We start from the raw sequence: 24545 nt of genomic DNA, 5'->3' as shown, positions 1-24545 counted from the left end.
TGCAAGAAATCCGCTTTGGAATGTTGATAAATTGATTAATTGGAGGGAAAGGGACCGGGGAGGAAAAACTGGGAGCGTACAAGGGGTCACAGATAAAGTGATGGAAAGGGCCGGCCCATGACTGAGTAATGAGGGTCCTGGTCCAAGACATTTTAGGGAGCGGGTGGGAGGTTTACCTACTTGTATTTGTCTTGTAACCCAAGGCATTAAGTCCTTTTGATGGCTATTATAAGCGGAGGATCACATGCCCATGCGCAGGCTTATAGACACGTTGGCCTTGGTGCCTTCTCGCCACTGCCGTAAAGAGAAGGGATGCGTACCCGGTGGCGTGTATTCCCCGTGGGAATCCTACTGCCGTGGAACGTGCGTGCATCCGGTGATATACCCGGTGCCGTGCTTCTGGTTCGCATACGTGCGCATACCCGGGGCTGTGCGTCCGGTGCACATACATGCGTGCCGACCCGCTGCCCCTACACGCCTATCGGCCGACCAGCTACCCCTGCGCGCCTACCCGTTGCCCGCGAACCCCCTGCCCGCAGACCCGCTGACATTGGGCGCCGACCCACTGCCCATAGACCCGCTGCCCATAGACCCGCTGCCACTGTGCGCCTACCTGCTGCCCATGGACCCGCTGCCACTGTGCGCCTACCCGTGGACCCTGTGCCCCTGCGCCTACCCGCAGACCCGCTGCCCCTGCGTGCCAACCCGCGGACCCGCTGCCCCTGCGTGCCAACCCACGGACCCGCTGCCCCTGCGCACCAACCCGCGGACCCGCTGCCCCTGCGCGCCGACCCGCTGGCCCATTGCCCCCACGGACCCGTTGCGCGCCTGCCCGTGGACCCGCCTACCCGCTGCCTGCGGACCCACTGCACGCCTGCCCGCGGACCCGCTGCCCCTGCGCGCCTGCCCGCGGACCCGCTGCCCCTGCGCGCCTGCCCGCGGACCCGCTGCCCCTGCGCGCCTGACCGCGGACCCGCTGCCCCTGCGCGCCTGCCCGCCTACCCGCTGCCCATTTACCCGCTGCGCCCCTGCCTGCGGACCCGCTCCCCCCTGCCCGCGGACCCGCTCCCCCGGCGCGCCTGCGTGCCAACCCACTGGCCCATTGCCCCGGCGTGCCAACCTGCTGCCCCGGCGTGCCAACCTGCTGCCCCGGCGTGCCAACCTGCTGCCCCGGCGTGCCAACCTGCTGCCCCTGCGCGCCTGCCCACTGGCCCATTGCCCCTGCGCGCCTGCCCACTGGCCCATTGCCCCTGCGCGCCTGCCCACTGGCCCATTGCCCCTGCGCGCCTGCCCACTGGCCCATTGCCCCTGCGCGCCTGCCCACTGGCCCATTGCCCCTGCGCGCCTGCCCACTGGCCCATTGCCCCTGTGCGCCTGCCCGTGGACCCGCCTGCCCGCGGACCCGCTGCCCCTGCGCGCCTGCCTGCGGACCCGCCTGCCCGCGGACCCGCTGCCCCTGCTGCGGAGTATGCTCTGCGCCTTCTCTCTGATTAGTATTAATGGCGTAAAGTTTACATTAAATTGTCCCCGTAGTAATAAAAGTCACTTTGTAGCAACGATACCCTGGGGATAGCAGCAGATTTTTGGCTACGGCTTCCCTGTTCTATTTGCATAGTCTAATAGTTAAGATCATTTTTATGTTCTCTCTGTCACAATGAGAATAAGCACCGCGCACGTTATAAATGAACTCCTATCTGCTGTTATCTGTTGCCAATTGTCTAAGATTCATATAATGAGTTACAGAAATACTGCTTCGGTTTTAGAGATGCCCTCAGATGTGCAAAGTCAGAAACCCACTCCAAAAACAACAAAATTGCCCCGGAGAACCATTCATCAGCCTGTGTGATCTTAATGGTACAGAGCAAGAGCCAGTGTGATGGAACCTGTTGGCCGCTGGGGTTGTGATGATGTACAAAGAAAAATAGACAAACCCTACGGCTGCTGCGGATCTTCTTTGGAAGCTAAGGTGTCGATGGCAGCTGTAGGGTTCTAAAGGGTTCCTATTGTTCTAAAGCATTTAGTCTGTTGGCTGGTAAGACTGCGTGAATGATGCAGACAAACCCTATGGGTGCTGTAGATCTTATTTGGAAGCTAAGGTGTCGATGGCAGCAGTAGGGTACAAGTTGGGTTCTTAAGGGTTCCCACTAGTCTCATAGCGATGACATTGTGATGGTTTACACAAACCAGACAACCCCTACAGCTGCTGCAGATCTTCTTTGGAAGCCAACATGTTGATGGCAGCAATAGGGTACAAGTTGGGTTTCAAATGGTTCCTATTGTCCTACAGCATCTAGCCTGTTGGCTGGTGAGATTATGTGAATGATGCAGACAAACCCTACAGCTGCTGTGGATCTTCTTTGGAAGCTAAGAGGTTGATGGCAGCAAAAGGGTATATGTTGGGTTCTAAAGCATTTATCCTGTTGGCTGGTGAGATTATGTGAATGATGTAGACAAACCCTACAGCTGCTGCAGATCTTCTTTGGAAGCTAAGAGGTTGATGGCGCAGTGGGCTACAAGGTTGGGTTCTTAAGGGTTCCTATTGTTCCACCGCATACATGTTGGGTTCTAAAGCATTTATCCTGCTGGCTGTTGAGTTTGTAATGATGTACCAGACAAACCCTACAGCTGCTGTGGATCTTCTTTGGAAGCTAAGATGTAGATGGCGGCTGTGGAGTACAAGTCGGGTTTCTCAGGATCTGCAGCAGTTATGAGCTTTACAAAGAGGATGGTTGATGACGGACAGTTCTGCTTGAGTTTGCATGAGCTCTGAGGTCTTTATGGATACCCCACGTTGACCTCGCCGAGTGGGATTGTAGATTTCATTGCCGTAGATATCATCGGATCTATTTGCACGCAGAGGAAAGATGAGGGTTATCCAAAGCCTGATTTGTGGTCTAAAAGCTGGCAGCCAATCTCAATGTGTAGCCCATCCGGAGAGGTAATAAACTGTAATGCACCTCAATAAATAGTACTTGAGAATAACTCCCCGGGGTATCATACACCAAAGACTGCATCGTACAAATGACATCGTAAGAGGCTTACGGCTCTACGAGTAATTACGTTTGCCACACATTATTTAGCCGAACGCTCGCAGATCTTGTTAAGCTCCTATAGAAGCAGATGGGCTTTGTCACTCTTCCTCGGAATCGGTCACACTGACACTAATGTTTCCAAAGGTCACTTGAAGAATAAAAATGTTACTGGGGGGGAAAAAATGGTCTTAAAGAAAAAAAAACTGCCGTGTAACATTTTAAAAACGTTCTAGAACGAAAGAAAACGCCTCAAGTTCCCTTTTTCACGTTACAGGCAGAAAAATATCTTTTTTTTTTTTTGGATGGGTATTTTTTTTAGGTCTCCCCCCCAAAATTTTTGATGACTTTCTGGTTTGAGGACGTGCGATAATATCACCGATACGCGTAAATATAGAGAAAGGGGGACATTCTCCAATTTAACCTTGTTTACCCAAGTGGCAAAAAGACCGGCGCTGGCACACCGAGAGTTAACACATCGTATATTGTCCCCAATGGAAAGCTCACTGATTTAATTACAGGATGAATCTCAATTCCGCCGTTCTTTGCCTTGTTCTGTGGTAATTCTGAACGTTCTTCGTGCCCCGTCTCACGCATCGCTTAGTATATCAAACGCTTGTTTTGGTAACTGAAATGCCCCCTCCTCTCCCTTCCCATCACATCCTAGCAGACCCCTTGATGTCTCTGCCACACACAGAGCGGGCTGAAGGTCTCCTTCTCCACCCATAGGGGGTGCCCTAAACGCCTCTAACTTGTCCAAATCTCTGGCTTTCTGCATCAAACTGCCTTCAGATCCAGGAGGATCGCAGCTGTTGCTGGGTTTTGATACGCTGTATCTTCTCGTTCCCATTGAATCCCCTTTTCCTAGCCTGCTGGGGGTGATGAGGACCCGGCTCAGCGGCTGCCTGCTCTGCATCCTCCTTTCCAGGTGGGCTCTGGTGTCTCTGGCCACCTGGACTGATGAAGGACCTAAACTCAGAAGACCTGTCTTCTCTGGGTCGGTGCAGGAGAACTGGCCCATAGGGACTAAAGTGAATGGGTTAAACATCCCCCTGAACAGGATCAGCCCCCAGCCTTGGTGCTCCGGGGTAACAGGTCGCCGTCTGCATCTGGAGCTACTCGGGGACAGGGGTCTCTGTTTGAGGTCTATTTCCACCACAGGTATGCCCAGCTGTCTCTGAAGACCACCCAGGTGCTGGACAGGGAGGGAGGAGAGCTCCCGGTATGTGTTCAGGCTAGGGCTGTGACGTTTTCGGTGCCCAGTAAAGAGGAGGCATCTCCGGGCATCTTCAGGCGGAAGAGGGCATCTCCCGTGCCCCAGGCGTTCTATGCCATCTCCATAGCAGAAGACGCCGCCCTGGGCTCTGCTGTGAGCGCCCTGGAACCTGGAGAACTCAATGGCTCCTCATTCCAGCCAGTCTCCCCTGGGGACTGTCCCATTGGGGTGAACTGGGAGACCGGCGCCGTGACACTCTTCAGGACCCTGGACAGAGAGTCCGTCGCCAAACACCGCTGTCTCTTCAGAGTGCTGGACGGCACCGGTAAGGGGTCCATTCGGAACTCTGGTTTCCCCCTTTCTCTCTGTCTCCCCTTTTCTCTCTGTCTCCCCTTTTCTCTCTGTCTCCCCCTTTCTCTGTCTCCCCCTTTCTCTGTCTCCCCCTTTCTCTCTGTCTCCCCCTTTCTCCCTTCTCTCTGTCTCTCTCTTTCCCCCTTTTCCCCCTCTCTCTGATGGAGTGATGCTGTGGGGGTGTTAATGTATATTTCGTTGTGAGGGGTATCGGGGTAATGCAGTTATATGAGGGTCTGGGTTCCCTTTCTGGTGATCTTCACTTATCTGAGTGATTTATTAACTCTTTAGGTGTATTAACTCTTTGGGTGTATTAACTCTTTGGGTGTATTAACTCTTTGGGTGTATTAACTCTTTGGGTGTATTAACTCTTTGGGTGTATTAACTCTTTAGGTGTATTAACTCCTTGGCTGTATTAATTCCTTGGCTGTATTAACTCTTTGGCTGTATTAACTCTTTGGCTGTATTAACTCTTTGGCTGTATTAACTCTTTGGCTGTATTAACTCTTTGGCTGTATTAACTCTTTGGCTGTATTAACTCTTTGGCTGTATTAACTCTATGGGTGTATTAACTCTATGGGTGTATTAACTCTATGGGTGTATTAACTCTATGGGTGTATTAACTCTATGGGTGTATTAACTCTTTGGCTGTATTAATTTGTTGGGTGTATTAACTCCTTGGCTGTATGCAGAACCACAACTCCTATGGTGATCAGACAGTATTTGTTGAGTTCTCTGGCTCCGGATCATGGGAGTTATAGTCCATAACAAAATCAGCTAGCTATTTAACCCAGATGTTTTGTACAGAATGCCACCCCATCTCATTGTCCTAAACACTCTGCATTGGTGACGTGTTTCATGTCTCTCACAGTCACTGCGTGTTAACATGTGCTTCTGAATGTGTTAGGAGACTGTAAGGGTTAAATACCAGGAGCCCCTCTTACTTTAACCTTTCTCAAAATAAATGTGAATTATTACTTCCCAATCTTCATCGGCAAGCTGGCAAGAGTTACCTGCACTATCCAGTGTAAAGTAGTGGGTACTGGCGTAAACTCCCAACACGGGTGGTAACGTATAATGAGTGATCCTGGCGAGACCCGCTTCTATCAGTTTTAAGTGCGTTGGTATTGACTGGCTCCTCTCAGAGATAAGGGGAATGATGCGTTATCAGCTGGGTGACATCACAGCCTTCGCTGCGCAGTTGATCGCGATCACTCTGGAGTTAATGAAAGAAAGTGATTAATATGAGAATGAAGTGTGAGAGATGACGGCATGGAGCGGGACGCCATCCGATATTACGGGAATTAAATATGATGATAGAGCGTCTGCATATCCCGTTCCCTGTAATTAACGGAGGTTCAGGGCTGCTGATCCGGATTAGTGGAGTAACGGGGGTTCTTTCAGGATTATCGCTAACACTTTGGATCCACAGATTTCAGTTCATATGGTGCTCTGATAATCATGGGTGTAGGAAGCCCTAAAAATCTGGGGGGGGACAGCATTTTCCCCCATCAGATCCCCACTTTCTCACACTATCTACTCCCTCTCACACTTTCTTACTATCTACTCCCCTCCCTTCTCACACTATCTACCCTCTCCCTACCCCCCCTTCTCACTAGCTACCCTCCCTTCTCACTAGCTACCCTCCCTTCTCACTAGCTACCCTCTCCCTATCGCCCCCTTCTCACTAGCTACCCTCTCCCTACCCCCCCTTCTCACTAGCTACCCTCTCCCTACCCCCCCTTCTCACTGTCTACCCCAGGGGTGTCCAAGTTTTTTCTGCAGTGGGCCACTTCATCAGAATTGTATACGTGCGCGGGCCGCACTCATTTTTCACTGTGAGAAAATATGGCCTTTAATAAAATATGCAGATTAAAATTAAGTAAATGACACAAAACCTTTACTTTTCCTCTCACTGATTTCTGGGCCTAGAAAGTTTTGTGACTACAAATTCAGGACTCAGGATAATTAAAAATGAAATAGTTCTATTTATTCTAGGGATGCACTAAAATGAAAATTCTGGACCAAAACATTCACGGTTCACTTAGCCAAAACCGAAAATGACCCCCCACCTTTAAAAATAATAATAAAAACTCACATTTTTTATAAAAGTAGGTAACACACCACAATTGGACAAAAAAAATTAGCAATATGACTTGGCATGATAAGAGTGTGATTGCTAACAACAATCACACTCCTATCATACCCAGGCAGCCAGTACATGCTGGTACAGGGTAGCTGTAAGTGATGTGCAGACCCCATACTGCTGGCAGCATCAATACACAAGGGGGGCAGCTAGCTAGGTTTCAGCATGTACTGGCTGACTTGGCATGATAGGAGTGTGATTGCTAACAGCAATCACAGTCCCATCATGCCTAGGTTCCAGCACTTACACATCCAACCAGTAAGTGCTGTAACCTAGGCATGATGGGACTGTGATTGCTGTTAGCAATCACACTCCTATCATGCCAAGTCAGCCAGTACATGCTGGTACACGGTGGCTGTAAGTGATGTGCAGACCCCATACTGCTGGCAGCATCAATACACAAGGGGGGCAGCTAGCTATGTTTCAGCATGTACTGGCTGACTTGATCACAGTCCAATCATGCCTAGGTTCCAGCACTTACACATCCATTCTATCACACACACACTCATTCATTCATATACTCATTCATTCACAGATTCATTCCCTCAATCACGCATACTCATTCAAACACCCTCCCCACCCCCTTACCTGCACTGCAGCTCCTCGATGCCGCTCACAGGCTTCAGCAGAGGGCGCGGCCTCCCTCTACGTTCTCTGGTACTGCACAGAGGAAGCAGGATGTGATGTAATGTCACGTGAACTCTGCTGGGTTCCGGTTCCTCTGTGCAGTACAGAAGACCCTCCCACAGGTAAGTAGCAGGGCTCGAGGTGCGGACCGCGTAAGATCGGTTGCCCTGGCTGCCGATCTTACGCGGGCCGCACCTCGAGGTCTCGCGGGCCGCATTTGCGGCGTTTCTATTGGGGGGGTTCCTACGGCCCTGGGGGGGATTTCTTAATTATCGGTTACTGGGTTACTGGGGGGATCTGTCCCCCCCGTCCCCCCCGGTTCCTACGCCCATGCTGATAATCCTCTTTACTCACAGAGGGGTCTCCTGCCTCATACTCATCTGATACATTATCGCACCTTCTGCGCGCTATACATTCACGCTCGCACCTTCTGCGCGCTATACATTCACGCTCGCACCTTCTGCGCGCTATACATTCACGCTCGCACCTTCTGCGCGCTATACATTCACGCTTGCACTTTCTGCGCGCTATACATTCACGCTTGCACTTTCTGCGCGCTACACATTCACGCTCGCACCTTCTGCGCGCTATACATTCACGCTCGCACCTTCTGCGCACAATACATTCACGCTCGCACCTTCTGCGGGCTATACATTCACGCTCGCACCTTCTGCTCGCTAGACATGGACGCTCGCACCTTCTGCGCGCTATACATGGACGCTCGCACCTTCTGCGCGCTATACATGCACGCTCACACCTTCTGCGCGCTATACATGCACGCTCGCACCTTCTGCTTGCTAGACATGCACGCTCACACCTTCTGCTCGCTAGACATGGACGCTCGTACCTTCTGCCCGCTAGACATGGACGCTCGCACCTTCTGCGCACTATACATGGACGCTCGCACCTTCTGCGCGCTAGACATGGACGCTAGCACCTTCTGCCCGCTAGACATGGACGCTCGCACCTTCTGCCCGCTAGACATGGACGCTCGCACCTTCTGCGCGCTAGACATGGACGCTCGCACCTTCTGTGCGCTAGACATAGACGCTCGCACCTTCTGCGCGCTAGACATGGACGCTCGCACCTTCTGCCTGCTAGACATGGACGCTCGCACCTTCTGCGCGCTAGACATGGACACTCGCACCTTCTGCGCGCTAGACATGGACGCTCGCACCTTCTGCCTGCTAGACATGGACGCTCGCACCTTCTGCCCGCTGGACGTGCACGCTCGCACCTTCTGCTTCAGGTGTTACTATTGAGCTCCATGCCAGACACTGCTCAGAAAGGATGATAGGGATCAGAGTCCTCCAGCAAACAGAGCTCTGCCCCAAACTGTATATTAGTTTCGCTCCCATGGATTAAATGCAGAAAAGTGCACAGGAACCCGCTGGCGACCCACGAATCGCGACTTTCCTCCCATAATAAATAAATCCAAACAGGAGCCGAAACAAACAAAGGATTGCACTTTTCTGTTTGTTTAAGGAAATTGCTTTTTTCGAAGCCGTTTCAGCTGGAAATGCGTTTCCCTTTTGTTTCGGATTTGTTTATTGATGATTGGCGCTTGAGACGCCGCATGTGCCTTGCGATGCGAAATCATTAACCTTTTCAGAGTGCTGAAAAACCGCAATTACGAATGATGTCAGACGCCCGGCGATGCGGAGCGGGGCGTGCCGGGCGCTAATCACTCCACGTTCAGAAAGGTGTTCACGGCGAGCGTTTCTAGAGAAATGCCACGGATCCATATCCTTAATTACGGGCTGAGCCTGCGCGGGGCTCGTACCTCGGGAACTGAAATATTTCAAGGCTCTTTGGCACGTCGGAGAAAAGATTCTTCATTTTATGTGAGAAGCGGAGCTGAAGCTTCTCCTTTGGTGGACATATTTCCTATGAGGTCATGACTCTTTGAAGAGTATTGTTGGGATGTTCCAGATTTATTAACCAAGATGATCCCATCCAGACAAGCCTGGCGGGGGCTGCCGGTCTTGCTAGATTTTTTTTATTTTTTAACCTATTATTAACGATGACATGTCTGTAATTACTGCGATTCTTTGGAGCGCGATACGTTTTAAAGCCGGGCATAGAACGTCTATTACGTCTCTGCCGGGGAGAAGGTCACGGTTCGGTCTTTTTTCTTTATGGCGTAAAATATTGTAGCTTCACTCCCATAACCTAATACATTGTAATACATTGCGGTTCATCAGGTCTCTCCCAACAAAGGCTCGAGAGTTCGTCCCAATACGATCCATAAATGAAAGGCGACTGCATAGACTTCATTCCTTAACTTCTTTGCCAGGGCCGGTGAGAAGACCTATAGGTTTGGTGTTGGCCGAGCCTCGGGGTAGGAGGTAGCACTGAATGGGTCTCTTGGCAGCGTTTCTCTGTGGAGGAACTTGATTATGTACTCCGTTTTCCAGATACAGAACGTTTGTATCGGAGGAAGCTGCTCCCAACACCCTGGTTGCCACCGTACATGCCTTTGATCCAGATGGAGATCATGTGACTTACAACATTTCGGAAGGAAATAAAGAAGGGAGCTTTATTATTGATTGCGAGAAAGGTACGTAGAGCTATATTTTGTATACATCCATAACTAACACCCCCCCCCCCAATGCCACCGATGCTTTTTTACAGATACCTGACGATTTATCGCATATTCTGCTGCATAAAGAAGAAAATAAGTCATCGAGATAAAATCGAGTTCCTCACCAGAATTCCGTCACAGTAACTGTAACTTGAAGTTCCTAAATAGTTGAGTAGGGGGTATCACTTACCCTGGGTTAAGGATTTGTAACAATGGGACTGATTTATCCTCAAACCATTTAACAGGAATAATCCGTCTTGGTTCTAACCTGCTTCCAAAGCATCATGGAGCCGAGTATGTTCTGTATGTGACCGCCACAGATGACAACGCTTCGGGGGGTCCTCACAGCCTCACGAGCACGACTACGGTCGCCGTGAGAGTCGATGACGTCAACCAGAACAAGCCCGTCTTCCATCAGGTACCTCATACATTAAATCAAACTCCAGAAATCCGCTTAGGAGAATAATCCCTTACTGAATGCCAACGAACTAAAGCCGCGTTAGAACTGTCCTTGGCTCCAAGATGTAGTCGGATCCTAACACAAATGTGTGGATTTAACGTTATTTCCAGTGTGCCCAGTACCGTCACCACGCCGTAGTCCTGGAGAAGCAGCCCCCAGGAACGTTTGTGCTGCAGGTGGAGGCGAAAGACGCAGACGTTGGCGTCAACGGTCAAGTGAAGTACGGGATCGTTCATCGCGAGGGCTCTCTTCCTGCATTCAGCATCCATCCGGACACAGGTGCCACCTCCTCCTATACCTTAAAGCCCTTTAAACATTGTATGGAGAGACGGGCTGCGGCACGGTGACCGAGGACACACTTTCCTCCCAGTGTATTTGTGTTCTAGGTTTTTAATATGCTTTTTGCTGGATTGGTGTATACGCTTCTACCCTTCTACCCCAGGGTCAACAGAGGTGACATCTTGGAGCTTCATTTGATTCTGTTAAAACCAGTGGGTCAGATAGGCTCGGCGATGCAGGTTTTAACCATGGGTGTAGGTCAGGTTAATCAGCCAAGCTTTTTTTCTCAAAAGCTTATGAGAAAATGTTCTTCACGTGTTATAGCAGGAATTGCCAGTCACATCGCCTCCGTGCTTTCTTTAACACGTTTCCCACGCAGGAGTCCTGACAACCGTTCAGAGCTTTGATCGGGAGAAGCAGAAAGAGTTCCCAGTCACCATCAAAGCCACAGACCAGGCGGCCGAGCCTCTCATAGGGCTGTGCCAGATCAACATACAGATCCAGGACCAAAATGACAACGACCCCAGCTTTGAGAACAACTACTACGAATGTAATTGAGTCTCCGTGGGTAGAGTATGAGATCTCTACAAGCACCAAGTCCCCATCATGTTCTTCTGTCCTCTTCTAATTATAGCTTTAAGTGGAATTCAGCGTTAAGAGTCTTCCTAGATCTGCTGGTCCACAAGAGCTTGGCCAGCTCGCCTATGGGTTATTTGGGACCCCAGTGGACAACATAGAATTCAAATGTTTTCATTCTTGTCCCAGATTTCCTGAGAGAAGATGCTGCCGTGGGAAGCAGCTTCCTCCGCGTTGCGGCCCGTGATGACGATTATGGCGTGAATGGAACGATCACGTACTCCGTGTCTGGAGAGGAACCAGTGGCCTTCAGCATTAACACCTCTACGGGGTGGCTTTATGTTCGCCAGCCAATATCTGGGGTAACGTAGCAAGCGTTTACATGCCGTGTTTAGAGAACCAACTTACATTTCAACAAGTGATAGTACTCTTAAATGAAAATATCGCGGGGTCACCTTCTGACCCCAGACCCCTTTATACAATATGACTTATAGTAGGATTGTAAGCCACTATATATATAATGCAATAATAAGATATGGCGCACTTGTATCTCTCTTTTGTTCCTAATATTAAGTAACCGGTTTAATGTACATATTGCAAAACTACAATGTATCTCTTATGACAGCGAGTAGCTTTGTGTTTGGATATTTCAACTTTATGCTTTGCAAACACAGCTGGTGGCTTTTTAAGTGGGGTCGTAACGGGGCTTTTTGGATAGTTTTAAGGCATTGTCAAGCTGTCATGTTTGCTTTTTCTGAAATCAAAAGTCTCTACGGCTAGACGATGACATCTGGACACTGATTGGAAGGCCCCCGTGTGAGTCCCCGAGGTTACCGCTAAATGAGACTCTCCATTGCAGAATGCCAGCTGTTTGCTGGGAATCGTCCACTGTCTTTTTTTTCTTGTTTTTTTACGTGCCTCTGGGTAGCTCTGCAATTGGAAATTGGTTGGGCGATAGAATGAAAAACCCTCTAGGACAAGTACCATACAACTAAATAACACTTTGAGTACCAGAGTATGTGAGTGGTGCATGAAACTCCTCAACCATCTGTTACTCACAGCTTTTAAATCAATTGGGAGAGCATTTTTGGGTTTGTTTTTTTTGTCGGGGAGGTTGCTGAATGGAGAAGGTTTAAGTGAATGTAATTCATTTTTTTGTCTTAACCTTTTTTTCCCATCAGAAATCATTAATAACACTAGAGGTCACGGCCGTGGACGGAGGAAATAGAAGCACGCAGGTGGAAGTAGCCGTTCGAATCACAGATGCTCAGAATCAGCCTCTGGTCTGGGAAAAAGAAAGATATATGACCTGGTGATTCCTGAAAATACCATGAGAGATACGCCTGTTGTGGTATGACGTGACCTCTGACCTGGAAACCAGTGGAATTTTTCCACCCGTCGGTGGGAACTGTACAATGCTTCCAGCCATTGGTAGGAGTCATAGAAGGATTCCGCCCATTGGTGTATGATCTCATTTGAATATGGATTTCTCCCTCATGCCCGGCTACCAGGGATCATTCCCATCTAGACATCTGCTTCCCGTTAGGCCTGATATGAAACTAGTGAGAGGGAACGGGGTATGGAGACATCACCACTAAGGAGCCTTAATCACCCTTCTAATGTCTGTCATTTCCGAGTGGACTTCCTGCTGTTGAGGGCTTCTTTTTACTGTAATTCACTGTTAATTACACAATGTTCTGCCATTCCTACAGACCGTTAAAGCTTCCTCACTGCTGGGAGACCCTCGTGTGACGTACAATTTAGAGGAAGGATTGGTCCCGGAGACTAACATGCCCGTTCGTTTCTACCTGACGGTAAATCGAGAAGAAGGCTCTGCCTCCGTTCTTGTAGCTGAACCTTTAGATTATGAAACAACCAGGACATTTATCCTGAAGATCCGAGCTCAGACCGTTGCTGCTGTGCCATTGGCTGCCTTCACTACGGTGTACATTAACATTACAGGTAAAATCTTCGGATATCAATTCTGTGCCTGCGCTGCTAGAACAGCAAATGTGAAGCCGGACTTGTTTATATTGCAGATGTGAATGACAATGTGCCCTTCTTTACGTCGTCCATATATGAGGCCACCGTTACAGAAGGCCTTGAATTGGGAACATTTGTGCTCCAGGTGTCTGCATCTGACCAAGATCTCGGACTGAATGGAGAGGTGAGTTCATACGTGAGACCTCATCACACGCACACTCTGACTCCTATAGCTCTGTGTTCCTAGGTATACTAAATGCGGTACCAACTTATAAAATCTGCACCCATTGACGCATGTTCTTCAGCTATCCCTGGTCCTTCTAGCCATAGCATATATTCCTGTAATTTGCACATGTAAAACAAAGTGCTTTATGGCCATACCAATCCGTAGGACAGGGCCATACCAATCCATAGGGCAGGGCCATACCAATCCGTAGGACAGGTCCATACCAATCCGTAGGACAGGGCCATACCAATCCGTAGGACAGGGGCATATCAGTCTGTAGGAGAGGGGCATACCAATCCGTAGGACAGGGGCATATCAATCTGTAACACAGGGCCATACCAATCTGTAAAACAGGACCATACCAGTCTGTAAGACAGGGCCATACCAATCTGTAGGACAGGGGCATACCAAACTGTAAGACAGGGCCATACCAATCAGCAGGACAGGGTCATACCAATCAGCAGGACAGGGCCATACCGATCCATGGGACAAGGCCATAACATTTCATAGCATAGTGCCATACCTATCAAGAGGACAGGGGTGCATACCAGTTTATAGCACAGGGCCATTACGATTCATGGGACAGGGCAATACTGATTCATAGGATCAGGCCATACTGGTTCAAAGGACAGGGGTGTATACCAATTCATAGCACAGGGCCATACCGATCCATAGGAGAGGGGTGTATACCAGTTCATAGTACAGGGCCATACTGATCCGTGGGACACGGCCATACCAATATCTACACTAGATCAGGGGGTCAGCACGTTAATTAGAGTTACTAATGCCACATAGGGGGGTTTTCTCGCCTGATAACACTGTCTGGTATTAGGGCCAGATTGTTGATTGTCGAGGGGTCACGTGTCAGTTAAAGCCACAAATAAATAATAAAGAGCAGACAGACCTTTTGCTCATCGGATCGCAGCATTTCCTGCCCACCGGCATTACTGTTACGTTAATAATATATGTAGTCCTGGCAGAACGTGTTCAGTAAAAGCTTCCAGGCCTTTGCAACAAAGAGCATTAGTGGTTTTCCATCAGTTCCACCTCATATCAGCAAAGTGTTTTCAAGCCAGCCTGCGCTAACTGTGGTCTGATTGTCTTGCTCCAGATCACCTATTCTATTTTAGAAGATCGCAGCGGAGACCATGCTCTGTTCCACATCGATCCCCAGACGGGAGTCATTTACACAGCTGTCGTGTTTGACCGGGAGACCAAGGGCTCGTATCTCCTAGAAGTTATGTCGTCAGATGGATCAGAGTCTGCTCGACCTGGAAAACATGGGCAACCCAATTCTGGTGAGGATAATATGGGGTTTATTTTGGCACAGTGGCCTTACTGCTCAACCAAAATGCAGCATACATCCCAAGATCTATTCCTAAATAGTTGCCCACAAACATCCCCACCCCAAGGTCCTGCCGAGATACCCATAGCCCTCCCTACCCCAAGGTCTGATCCTGCGAAGTTGCCCACAAACCACCCCAATGTATGTTCACAAAGCAGTGCCCATAGCCCATAGCCCATAAAACCTCAATGCCTCATCCTGCTGAGGTGCTCATAGCCCTTCATACCCCAACGTCTGATCCTGCTGAGATGCCCATAGCCCTTCATACCCCAACGTCTGATCCTGCTGAGATACCCATACCCCTCCATACCCCTCCATACCCCAACGTCTGATCCTGCTGAGATGCCCATAGCCCTTCATACCCCAACGTCTGATCCTGCTGAGATACCTATACCGCTCCATACCCCAACGTCTGATCCTGCTGAGATACCCATACCCCTCCATAGCCCAATGTCTGATCCTGCTGAGATACCCATACCCCTCCATACCCCAAGGTCTGATCCTGCTGAGATATCCATGCCCCTCTTTACCCCAACATCTGATCCTGCTGAGATACCCCAAAGTCTGATCCTGCTGCAGTGCCAGAGGGAGGGTCAATTGTTACGTTGGTAACTCTCAGCCCTGTTACCTCCTCACCTTTTAAATATTTAGGGTTGGGCACACCTTTCAACATGTAAAGAAACCCCGGGATTAACTCATGCAGTTCTGTTCGTATAAAATGACTTTAAGCTGCCAGAAGCTTATGCAAATCATGTAACTTTTTGTGTATTTAAATTAAGTTATGCGCAAAAAATGAAATGTATTCTTTTATGCAATGCTAATGAAATTCACTAATATCATTAATTTATAATGGTGTTCAAAAGGATCTACGTCCTAACGCTCCTCTGAAGAGCAGCACGGTTTGCAAATGAGAACAAATTAACCCCAATAAAATGCGTTATTGGGGCGATTGGGCCAGAAATAATTTTTTTTTTTTTAAATGAGCAATTGACATGGGGAGTTATACTCGTGTTATCCATTGAAACAAATTCCCGTCCACATTCATCTCATCTTCAAGAGATTTGGAATAACGCGGCTGTATAAATTGTTTCCGAGCCGCAGGGTCTGTCCGCGGATTGTCTGCATATTAGTTTTCATTTAACATGCGGGCGGACAGTTTAAGGAATTGCGGCTGACAGAAGTGCCTCTGTGAAGTATTTTAATCTCCTGCCTCTCGTCTCTGCAGGCTCGGCGTACGTGAGCGTTTTCATCAGCGATGTTAATGATAACCAGCCGGCCTTCGCTCAGCGCGCTTACCACGTTAACGTGCAGGAAGACCAGGACGTGGGGTCCATTGCTGCCCTTGTCAGTGCCACTGATCTTGACGAAGGTGAAATAAGTGTGACCGAGTTGTAAGAGAGTTACAGAGCTCTGCCCCCAAAGAGTTATAAATGTAGGAATGTGACCAAGGATAGTTCAGCTGGGTCTAGGAATGTGACCAAGGATAGTTCAGCTGGGTCTAGGAATGTGACCAAGGATAGTTCAACTGATACCCCTAGACCAGGGGTTTCCACCCCTAGTTCTCAAAAGAGTAAAGAATGGTAATAAACTGATTTTTTGTACCAAGAAGAAATTGCTAATCTACATAAAGTCCATGTTACGGAAGTTTGGTGAGCAAAGGAATTATCAGTAACTAGTAATATCTCATTCAGTAATGCGGATCATTCATTTGACTCGACATACAAGTCATTCCGTTTAAAGGGAAGCTGTTTGGTTTGGAAGAAGCTCTCGGAATGTTTGTTTATGTTACAGGGATGAATGCAAAGATCCGCTATCAGATCACAGCTTGGAATAACGGGGGAGCCCTGGATGTAGACCCAGAAACCGGCGCTGTCTTCATTTTCCAGCCACTGAATTACGAGGAGGTGCCGGTCTATGAACTCACTGTGCTGGCGTCGGACGGGAAGTGGGAAGATTATACCACGGTCATGATCAACGTGTTGAACAAAAATGATGAGGCTCCGGTTTTCTCGCAGAACGAGTACCAAGGTCACATAATGGAAGAACTGTCACACTTACCGGTTTTGGTACTGGTACTTTGAACATGTTTCCAGAATTTGTTTGACTTCATCTTCCTTATAACTCTCAGAACAAGGGGGTTAGGGGTATTCTTCAAATGTTCTTGGCCAATAATAACAATACTACTGTGTTTACTCTTTGACGTATGTCAAGCGGAGCAGGTAATGTTTTTACCATAAATGAAACGACAGGAGGAATATTTGCCCAAAAGCCTCTGGATCGCGAGGAACACGCTCTCTGGAGGTTTGTGGTTCTTGCCACAGATGAAGGAGGAGATGGCCTCACAGGATTTGCCGATGTGATCATTTATGTAGATGATGTGAATGACCACGTACCGCATTTCATCTGCGAGAGAAACACCTGCAGTGGAGATGTGCTGGAAAACGCTCCTGCCAACGCGTCCGTCATGGAGATGAGTGCAGTTGAACCAAGGGTTCCAATGCTATTCTGACTTACTCCATCGTTAACAATCCCCTGGATTTGCTTAACCGAAGCATCTTCGGCATAGACTCCACCCCCGGTGTTATTTTTACAGCCCTCGGGAACCTAGACCGTGAAGAGACAGATACTTACTTTCTTCTTATTGAAGTTGAAGATGGCGGAGGAATGAGTTCCACCGGTACGGCAACTATTCATGTTCTAGATATAAACGATCACGCACCGGTGTTCACTCAGGATACGTGGCATGCTACCGTCTGGGAGACAAGTGAAATCAACTCTAACGTCCTTCAGGTGGTGGCAGTAGATGAAGATGACGGAGAAAACGCTTTATTGTCATTTAGCATCGTTGGAGGAGACCCAGGCTACGCATTCACTATTGAAAGCAACCAAAAGGAGAAACACGCGATAATTAAACTTAATAAGAAGCTGGATTATGAGATCCCTGAGGAACGGAGATTTAACCTTACCATCGAGGTCCGGGACTGTGATTTTTCTTCAGTTTCCCACTGCCTGATCCGAATTAAATGGACAGTTTGTTTATGGCGTTCACGCGGAGTCTGATGTCTTCGGTCAGTTTTATGTTGACCAAAGTGGGGCTGTCAAAGTGGTGAAAGCCCTAGACCGGGAGGTGACTTCCCAATACCTCCTGGTCATTGTAGCTTCAGACCGGGGTATCCCAGTTCAAACAGGAAGCGCAACTGTCATTCTAGACCTTCTGGATGTTAACGACAACGGGCCAGCATTGGCTGCTCTGTACAAACCTATTGTTTGGGAAAACATTGTAAGTGAGTAGCCTCAATAGTCTCTTCTCTGCTGTTGTGACCAGTATTGTAGCTATTAATTATATCTTTACGTTCTCTGTCCCAGATGCATTATTTTACATGTTTTGGCTCCAAGTCTTTAATAACCCTTCCTATCCCCCCCCCCCCCCCCGAACATCAGTTTGGTTATACATACGTTCTCTTGATAAAGAGGCAGGAATAATGTTTGTTTTTAAACTGATTATAGAGACCCACGGCGAATGGTGGCTGTAAGATAAAGGTCGTTCTAGACACGTCATTTTTTGCTAGAAGATTTATAAATATGAATTTTATATTTGTACATAAAATGAATAATTTAAGCATACGAGAGATCGAAACAAAGGAAAAAATAATTAATCTCCTTGTCAAGGACAGACACGCAGGCCCACTCTTATTTTTTATTTTTTTTACATTTTTTAAGTAGGCTAATGACATGTAAAATATTGATATTTATTAGATCGCTTTAAATCTGCACAATGAGTTTACATCCAAAAATCCCTCCTGGCAAACGCCGCCAAGTGAAAGTGAGCAGCAACAGTGAACGAATTATCTTTAGGCAACGTTAATGGCTGTCAGTTATTTTCATTCCACGGTTAACTGAGCTAAACAGGAGGGACGTATTGGAAATTAGTCCTCGTTAATTCTCCGGCAGGGCATGCTGATCGTATATTGTACAGTTCCTGACAGCAGAATGTAGGACAAATGATTAAAAATACAGATGGGCACGAATGCAGACATACTTATGAATGTCTTACCATTTTTTCTTGTTTAAAACAGCCGGGTGGTCATCAGCAGAGATTGGGAAGGTCGCTGTGCTGGATGAAGATGAATGGGATACAAAACACTATTCCGCCGTCTCTCAAATACCCAGGTGAGTTCCATTGCTCGAATAACACACGCATTTCATGGTCATTAATGCACTTCACTATTGACACGCAATGGGTTATAGGTTGACCATGTCGGCCGGTGGCTGACCAGTTGCTTAAAGAGGTCTCAGAGAAGTTCACGGATATTTATTCATCAATCCAGAGGTAAATTGGAATACTCTATGTCATGACAAGCGTTTGAGATGTCAGACTTTGATCATTCAGGTGGATCACTGCTAAGGTAGGAAGATCTTTAGTGGCGGTCTATAAGGTGTATGAAGGAACTGGATGACAAGTCTGGTGTATGAAGGATTGAGCAGATGTGTCTGGTGTATGAGGGAGATAGATGTGTCTGATAAATGACGGAGTGAGAGGACATGTTGTATAAGAGAGGAAGTAGACATGTCTGGTGTATAAGAGAGGGAGAAGACGTGTCTGGTGTATGAGGGAGAGAAAAGATGTGTTTGGTGTATGAGGGAGAGAGAAGACGTGTCTGGTGAATGACGGAGCAAGAAGACGTGTCTGCTGTATGAGGGAGAGAGATGATGTGTCTGGTGTATGAGGAAGCGAGAAGACATCTCTGGTGTATAACGGAGCAAGAAGACATGTCTAGTGTATGAGGGAGAGAGAAGACACGTCTGGTGTATGAGGGAACGGGATGACACGTCTGGTGTATGAGGGAGTGGGATGACGTGTTGTATAAGAGAGGGAGAAGGGATGTCTGGTGTATGAGGGAGCGAGATTACGTGACTGATGTGTGAGGGTGCGAGATTACGAGTCTATTGTATAAGGGAGGGAGAAGACATGTCTGCTGTATGAGGGGGAGAGAAGACGTGTCTGGTGTATGAGGGGGTCAGGAGACATGTCTGGTGTATGAAGGACTGAGAAGCCGTGTCTGGTGTATGAGGGAGAGGGAAGACGTGTCTGGTGTATGAGGGAGAGGGAACACGTGTCTGGTGTATAAGGGAGAGGGAAGATGTGTCTGGTGTATGAGGGAGCGAGAAGACATGTCTGGTGTATCAGGAAGCAAGAAGAAGTGTGTCTGGTGTATCAGGCAGAGAGAAGACATGTCTGGTGTATGAGGGAGAGAGAAGATGTGTATGACGGAGAGAGAAGGTGTGTCTGGTGTATGAGGGAGAGAGAAGACGTGTCTGGTGTATGAGGGAGAGAGAAGACGTGTCTGATGTATGAGGGTATGAGAAGACATGTCTGATGTATGAGGGAGCAAGATAAAGTCTTTGGTGTACGAGGGAGCGAAAAGACATGTCTGATGTATGATGGAGCAAGAATACATGTCTGATGTATGAGGGAGTGAGCTGAAGTATCTGGTGTATGAGCGAAAGAGAAGACTTGTCTGGTTTATGAGGGAGTGAGAAGACGAGTCTGGTGTATGAGGGAGAGAGAAGACATGTCTGGTGGATGAAGGAGAGAAGAGGATGTAACTGGTGTATGAGGGAGAGACAAAACGTGTCTAGTGTATGAGGGAGAGAAAATACGTGACTGGTGTATGAGGGAGAGAAAAGACGTGTCTGGTGTAAGAGGGAGAGAGAAGACGTGTCTGGTGAATGAGGGAGAAAGAAGACGTGTCTGGTATATGAGGGAGAGAGAAGACGTGTCTGGTATATGAGGGAGAGAGAAGACGTGTCTGGTGTATGAGGGAGAGAGAAGACGTGTCTGGTGTATGAGGGAGTGATCTGAAGTGTCTGGTGTATAAAGAAGAGAGAAGACAAGTCTGGTGTATGAGAGAGGGAGAATTCATGTTTCGTATATGAGGGAGAGAGCAGACGTGTCTGTTGTATGAGGGAGCGAGAAGACGTGTCTGGTTTATGAGGGAGCAAGAAGACATGTCTGGTGTATGAGGGAGCAAGATGACATGTCTGTTGTATAAGAAAGGGAGAAGACATATCTGGCGTATGAGGTAGCAAGCAGATGTGTCTGGTGGATGAGGGAGAGAGAAGACATGTCTGGTATATGAGGGAGCGAGAAGACATGTCTGGTGTATGAGGGAGCGAGAAGACATGTCTGGTGTAAGAGGGAGAGAGAAGACGTGTCTGGTATATGAGGGAGAGAGAAGACGTGTCTGGTATATGAGGGAGAGAGAAGACGTGTCTGGTGTATGAGGGAGAGAGAAGACGTGTCTGGTGTAAGAGGGAGAGAGAAGACGTGTCTGGTGTATGAGGGAGCGAGAAGACGTGTCTGGTTTATGAGGGAATGAGAAGACGTGTCTGGTTTATGAGGGAGCGAGAAGACATGTCTGGTGTATGAGGGAGCAAGATGACATGTCTGTTGTATATGAAAGGGAGAAGACATATCTGGCGTATGAGGTAGCAAGCAGATGTGTCTGGTGGATGAGGGAGAGAGAAGACATGTCTGGTATATGAGGGAGCGAGAAGACATGTCTGGTGTATGAGGGAGGGAGAAGACATGTCTGGTGTATGAGGGAGGGAGAAGACATGTCTGCTGTATGAGGGAGAGAGAAGACATGTCTGGTGTATAAGGGAGAGAGAAGACGTGACTGGTGTATGAGGGAGCAAGGAGAAATGTCTGGTATATGAGGGAGCAAGGAGACGTGTCTGGTATATGAGGGAACCGGATGACGTGTTTGTTGTAAAGGGGGGGTGAAGAGATGTCTGGTGTATGGGGGAAGCAAGAAGATGTATCTGGTTCATGAGGAAGCGGGATGGTGTGTCTGTTGTATTAGAGAGGAAGAAGTCCTCTGGTGTATGTACATGTCTGGTGTATGAGGGTGCGAGATTACGTACCTGGTGTATGAGGGTGCGAGATTACGTGCCTATTATATAAGAGAGGGAGAAGGCATGTCTGCTGTATGAGGGAGAGAGAAGACATGTCTGGTGTATTAGGGGGAGAGAAGACGTATCTGGTGTATGAGGATGAGAACAGATGTGTCTGGTATATGAGGGAGAGAGAAGACGTGTCTGGTGTATCAGGGAGCGAGGAAACGTGTCTGGTATATGAGGGAGCGAGGAGACGTGTCTGGTATATGAGGGAGCGAGGAGACATGTCTGGTATATGAGGGAGCAATCAGACGTGAATGAGGGAACGAGATGACGTGTTTGTTGTATAAAAGAGGGTGAAAAGATGACTGGTGTATGAGGGAAACGAGAAGATGTATCCGGTGTATGATGGAACGGGATGGCGTGTCTGTTGTATTAGAGAGGAAGAAGACATGTCTGGTGTATGAGGGAGTGAGAAGACACATCTGGTGTATGAGGGTGCGACATTACGTGCCTGGTGTATGAGGGTGCGAGATTACGTGCCTTTTGTATAAGAGAGGGAGAAGACATGTCTGGTGGATGAGGGAGTGAGAAGAAGTTTCTGGTGTATGAGGGAGAGAAGAGGACGTAACTGGTGTATGAGGGAGAGAGAAGACGTGTCTGGTGTATGAGGGGGAGAGAAGACGTGTCTGGTGTTTGAGGAGGAGAGAAGACGTGTCTGGTGTATTAGGGAGCGAGATGACGTGTCTGGCGTATGAGGGTGAGAGAAGACGTGTCTAGTGTATGAGGGTGAGAGAAGACGTGTCTGGTGTATGAGGGATCAAGGTGACATGTCTGTTGTATAAGAGAGGGAGTAGATATGTTTAGTGTATTAGGTAGTGAGAAGACGTGACTGATATATGAGGGAGAGAGAAGACGTGACTGGTGTATGAGGGAGAGAGAAGGCGTGTTTGGTGTAGGAGGGAGCGGGATCATATGTCTGTATTATAAGAGAAGGAGAAGACATGTCTGGTTAACGAGGGAGAGAGAAGATGTGTCTGGTGTATGAGTGAGCGAGCAGACTTGTCTCGTTTGTAATGGCGAGAGAAGACGTGTCTGGTTAATGAGGGAGACAGAAGATGTGTCTGGTGTAGGAGGGACTGAGATGCCATGTCTGGCGTATGAGGGAGAGAGAAGACGTGTCTGGTGTATCAGAGAGTAAAGAGACATGTCTGGTATATGAGGAAGCGATCAGACGTGAATGAGGGAGTGACATGACGTGTTTGTTGCATAAGAGACGGAGAAGACATATCTGGTGTATGAGGGAGCGGGATGAAGTGTTTGTTGTGTAAGAGAGGTTGAAGAGATGTCTGGTGTCTGAGGGAAGCGAGAAGATGTATCTGGTCCATGAGGGAGCAGGATGGCGTGTCTATTGTATAAGAGAGGGAGAAGACATGTCTGTTGTATGAGTGAGAGAGTTGAAGTGTCTGGTGTATACGGGAGAGAAGACGTGTCTGGTGTATGAAGGAGAGAGAAGACATGTTCGGTGTAAGAGAGAGGGAGAATACATGTCTGGCGTATGCGGGAGAGAGAAGACATGTCTGGTGTATGATTGAGCGAGCAGATGTGTCTGGTGTATGAGGGAGAGAGAAGACATGTCTGGTGTATGATTGAGCGAGCAGGTGTGTCTGGTGTATGAGGGAGAGAGAAGACGTGTCTGGTGTATGAGGGAGAGAGAAGACATGCCTGATGTATGAGAGAGAAAAGATTTGTCTGGTGTATGAGGCAGTGAGAAGACATGTCTGGAGTAAGAGGGAGCGGGATGACGTATTTGTTGCATAAGAGAGGGAGAAGACATGTCTGGTGGATGAGGGAGAGAGAAGACATGTCTGGTGTATGAGTCAGCGAGAAGAAACATGTCTGGTGTATGAGGGAGCGGAATGACATGTCTGGTATCTGAGGGAGAGCTGATGTGTCTGGTGTATGAGGGATTGAGAAGATGTGTCTGGTGTATGACGGAGTGACGAGACATGTCTGTTGTATAAGAGAGAGAGGAGACATGTCTGGTGTATGAGGGAGAGAGAAGATGTGTCTGGTGTATGAGTGATCGAGGTGACGTGTCTGGTGTACGAGGGAGTGAGGAGACATGTCTGGTATATTTTTGTTGTATAAGAGAGGGAGAAGACATGTCTGGTGTATGAGTGAGCGAGCGAGCAGACTTGTCTGGTGTATGAGGGAGAGAGAAGATGTGTCTGGTGTATGAGTGATCGAGGTGACGTGTCTGGTGTACGAGGGAGTGAGGAGACATGTCTGGTATATTTTTGTTGTATAAGAGAGGGAGAAGACATGTCTGGTGTATGAGGGAGTGAGAAGACATGTCTGGTGTATGAGGGAGCTAGAAGATGTGTGTGGGGTATGAGGGAGCGGGATGGCGTGTCTGTTGTGTTAAAGAGGAAGAAGACATGTCTGCTGTATGATGGAGACAGAAGGCGTGTCTGGTGTTTGGGGGGAGAGAAGGCATGTCTGGTGTATGAGGGAAAGAGAAGACGTGTCTGGTGTATGAGGGAGAGGGAAGACGTGTCTCGTGCATGAGGGAGAGGGAAGAAGTGTCTCGTGTATGAGGGAGAGGGAAGACGTGTCTCGTGTATGAGGGAGAGAGAAGACATGTCTAATGTATGAGGGAGAGAGAAGACGTGTATGAGGCAGCGAGATGACGTGTCTGTTGTATTAGAGTGGAAGAAGACATGTCTGGTGTATGAGGGAGCGAGATGACGTGTCTGGTGTATGAGGGATCGAGGTGACATGTCTGTTGTATGAGAGAGGGATAAGACATGTCTGGTGGAT

General features: G+C 48.4%; 1 pseudogene; it reads left to right on the top strand.

The window, feature by feature from the left end:
* Window positions 1–24545, top strand: part of LOC149299308 (neural-cadherin-like) — a 72059-nt pseudogene that overhangs the window by 41046 nt on the left and 6468 nt on the right.

This window comes from Sceloporus occidentalis, unplaced genomic scaffold, assembly GCF_023333645.1.
Source record: "Sceloporus occidentalis isolate IW3139 unplaced genomic scaffold, rSceOcc1.0.p SCAF_29, whole genome shotgun sequence".
Classification (NCBI taxonomy): Eukaryota; Metazoa; Chordata; class Lepidosauria; order Squamata; family Phrynosomatidae; genus Sceloporus; species Sceloporus occidentalis.
This window is presented reverse-complemented; position numbering and strand designations above follow the sequence as displayed.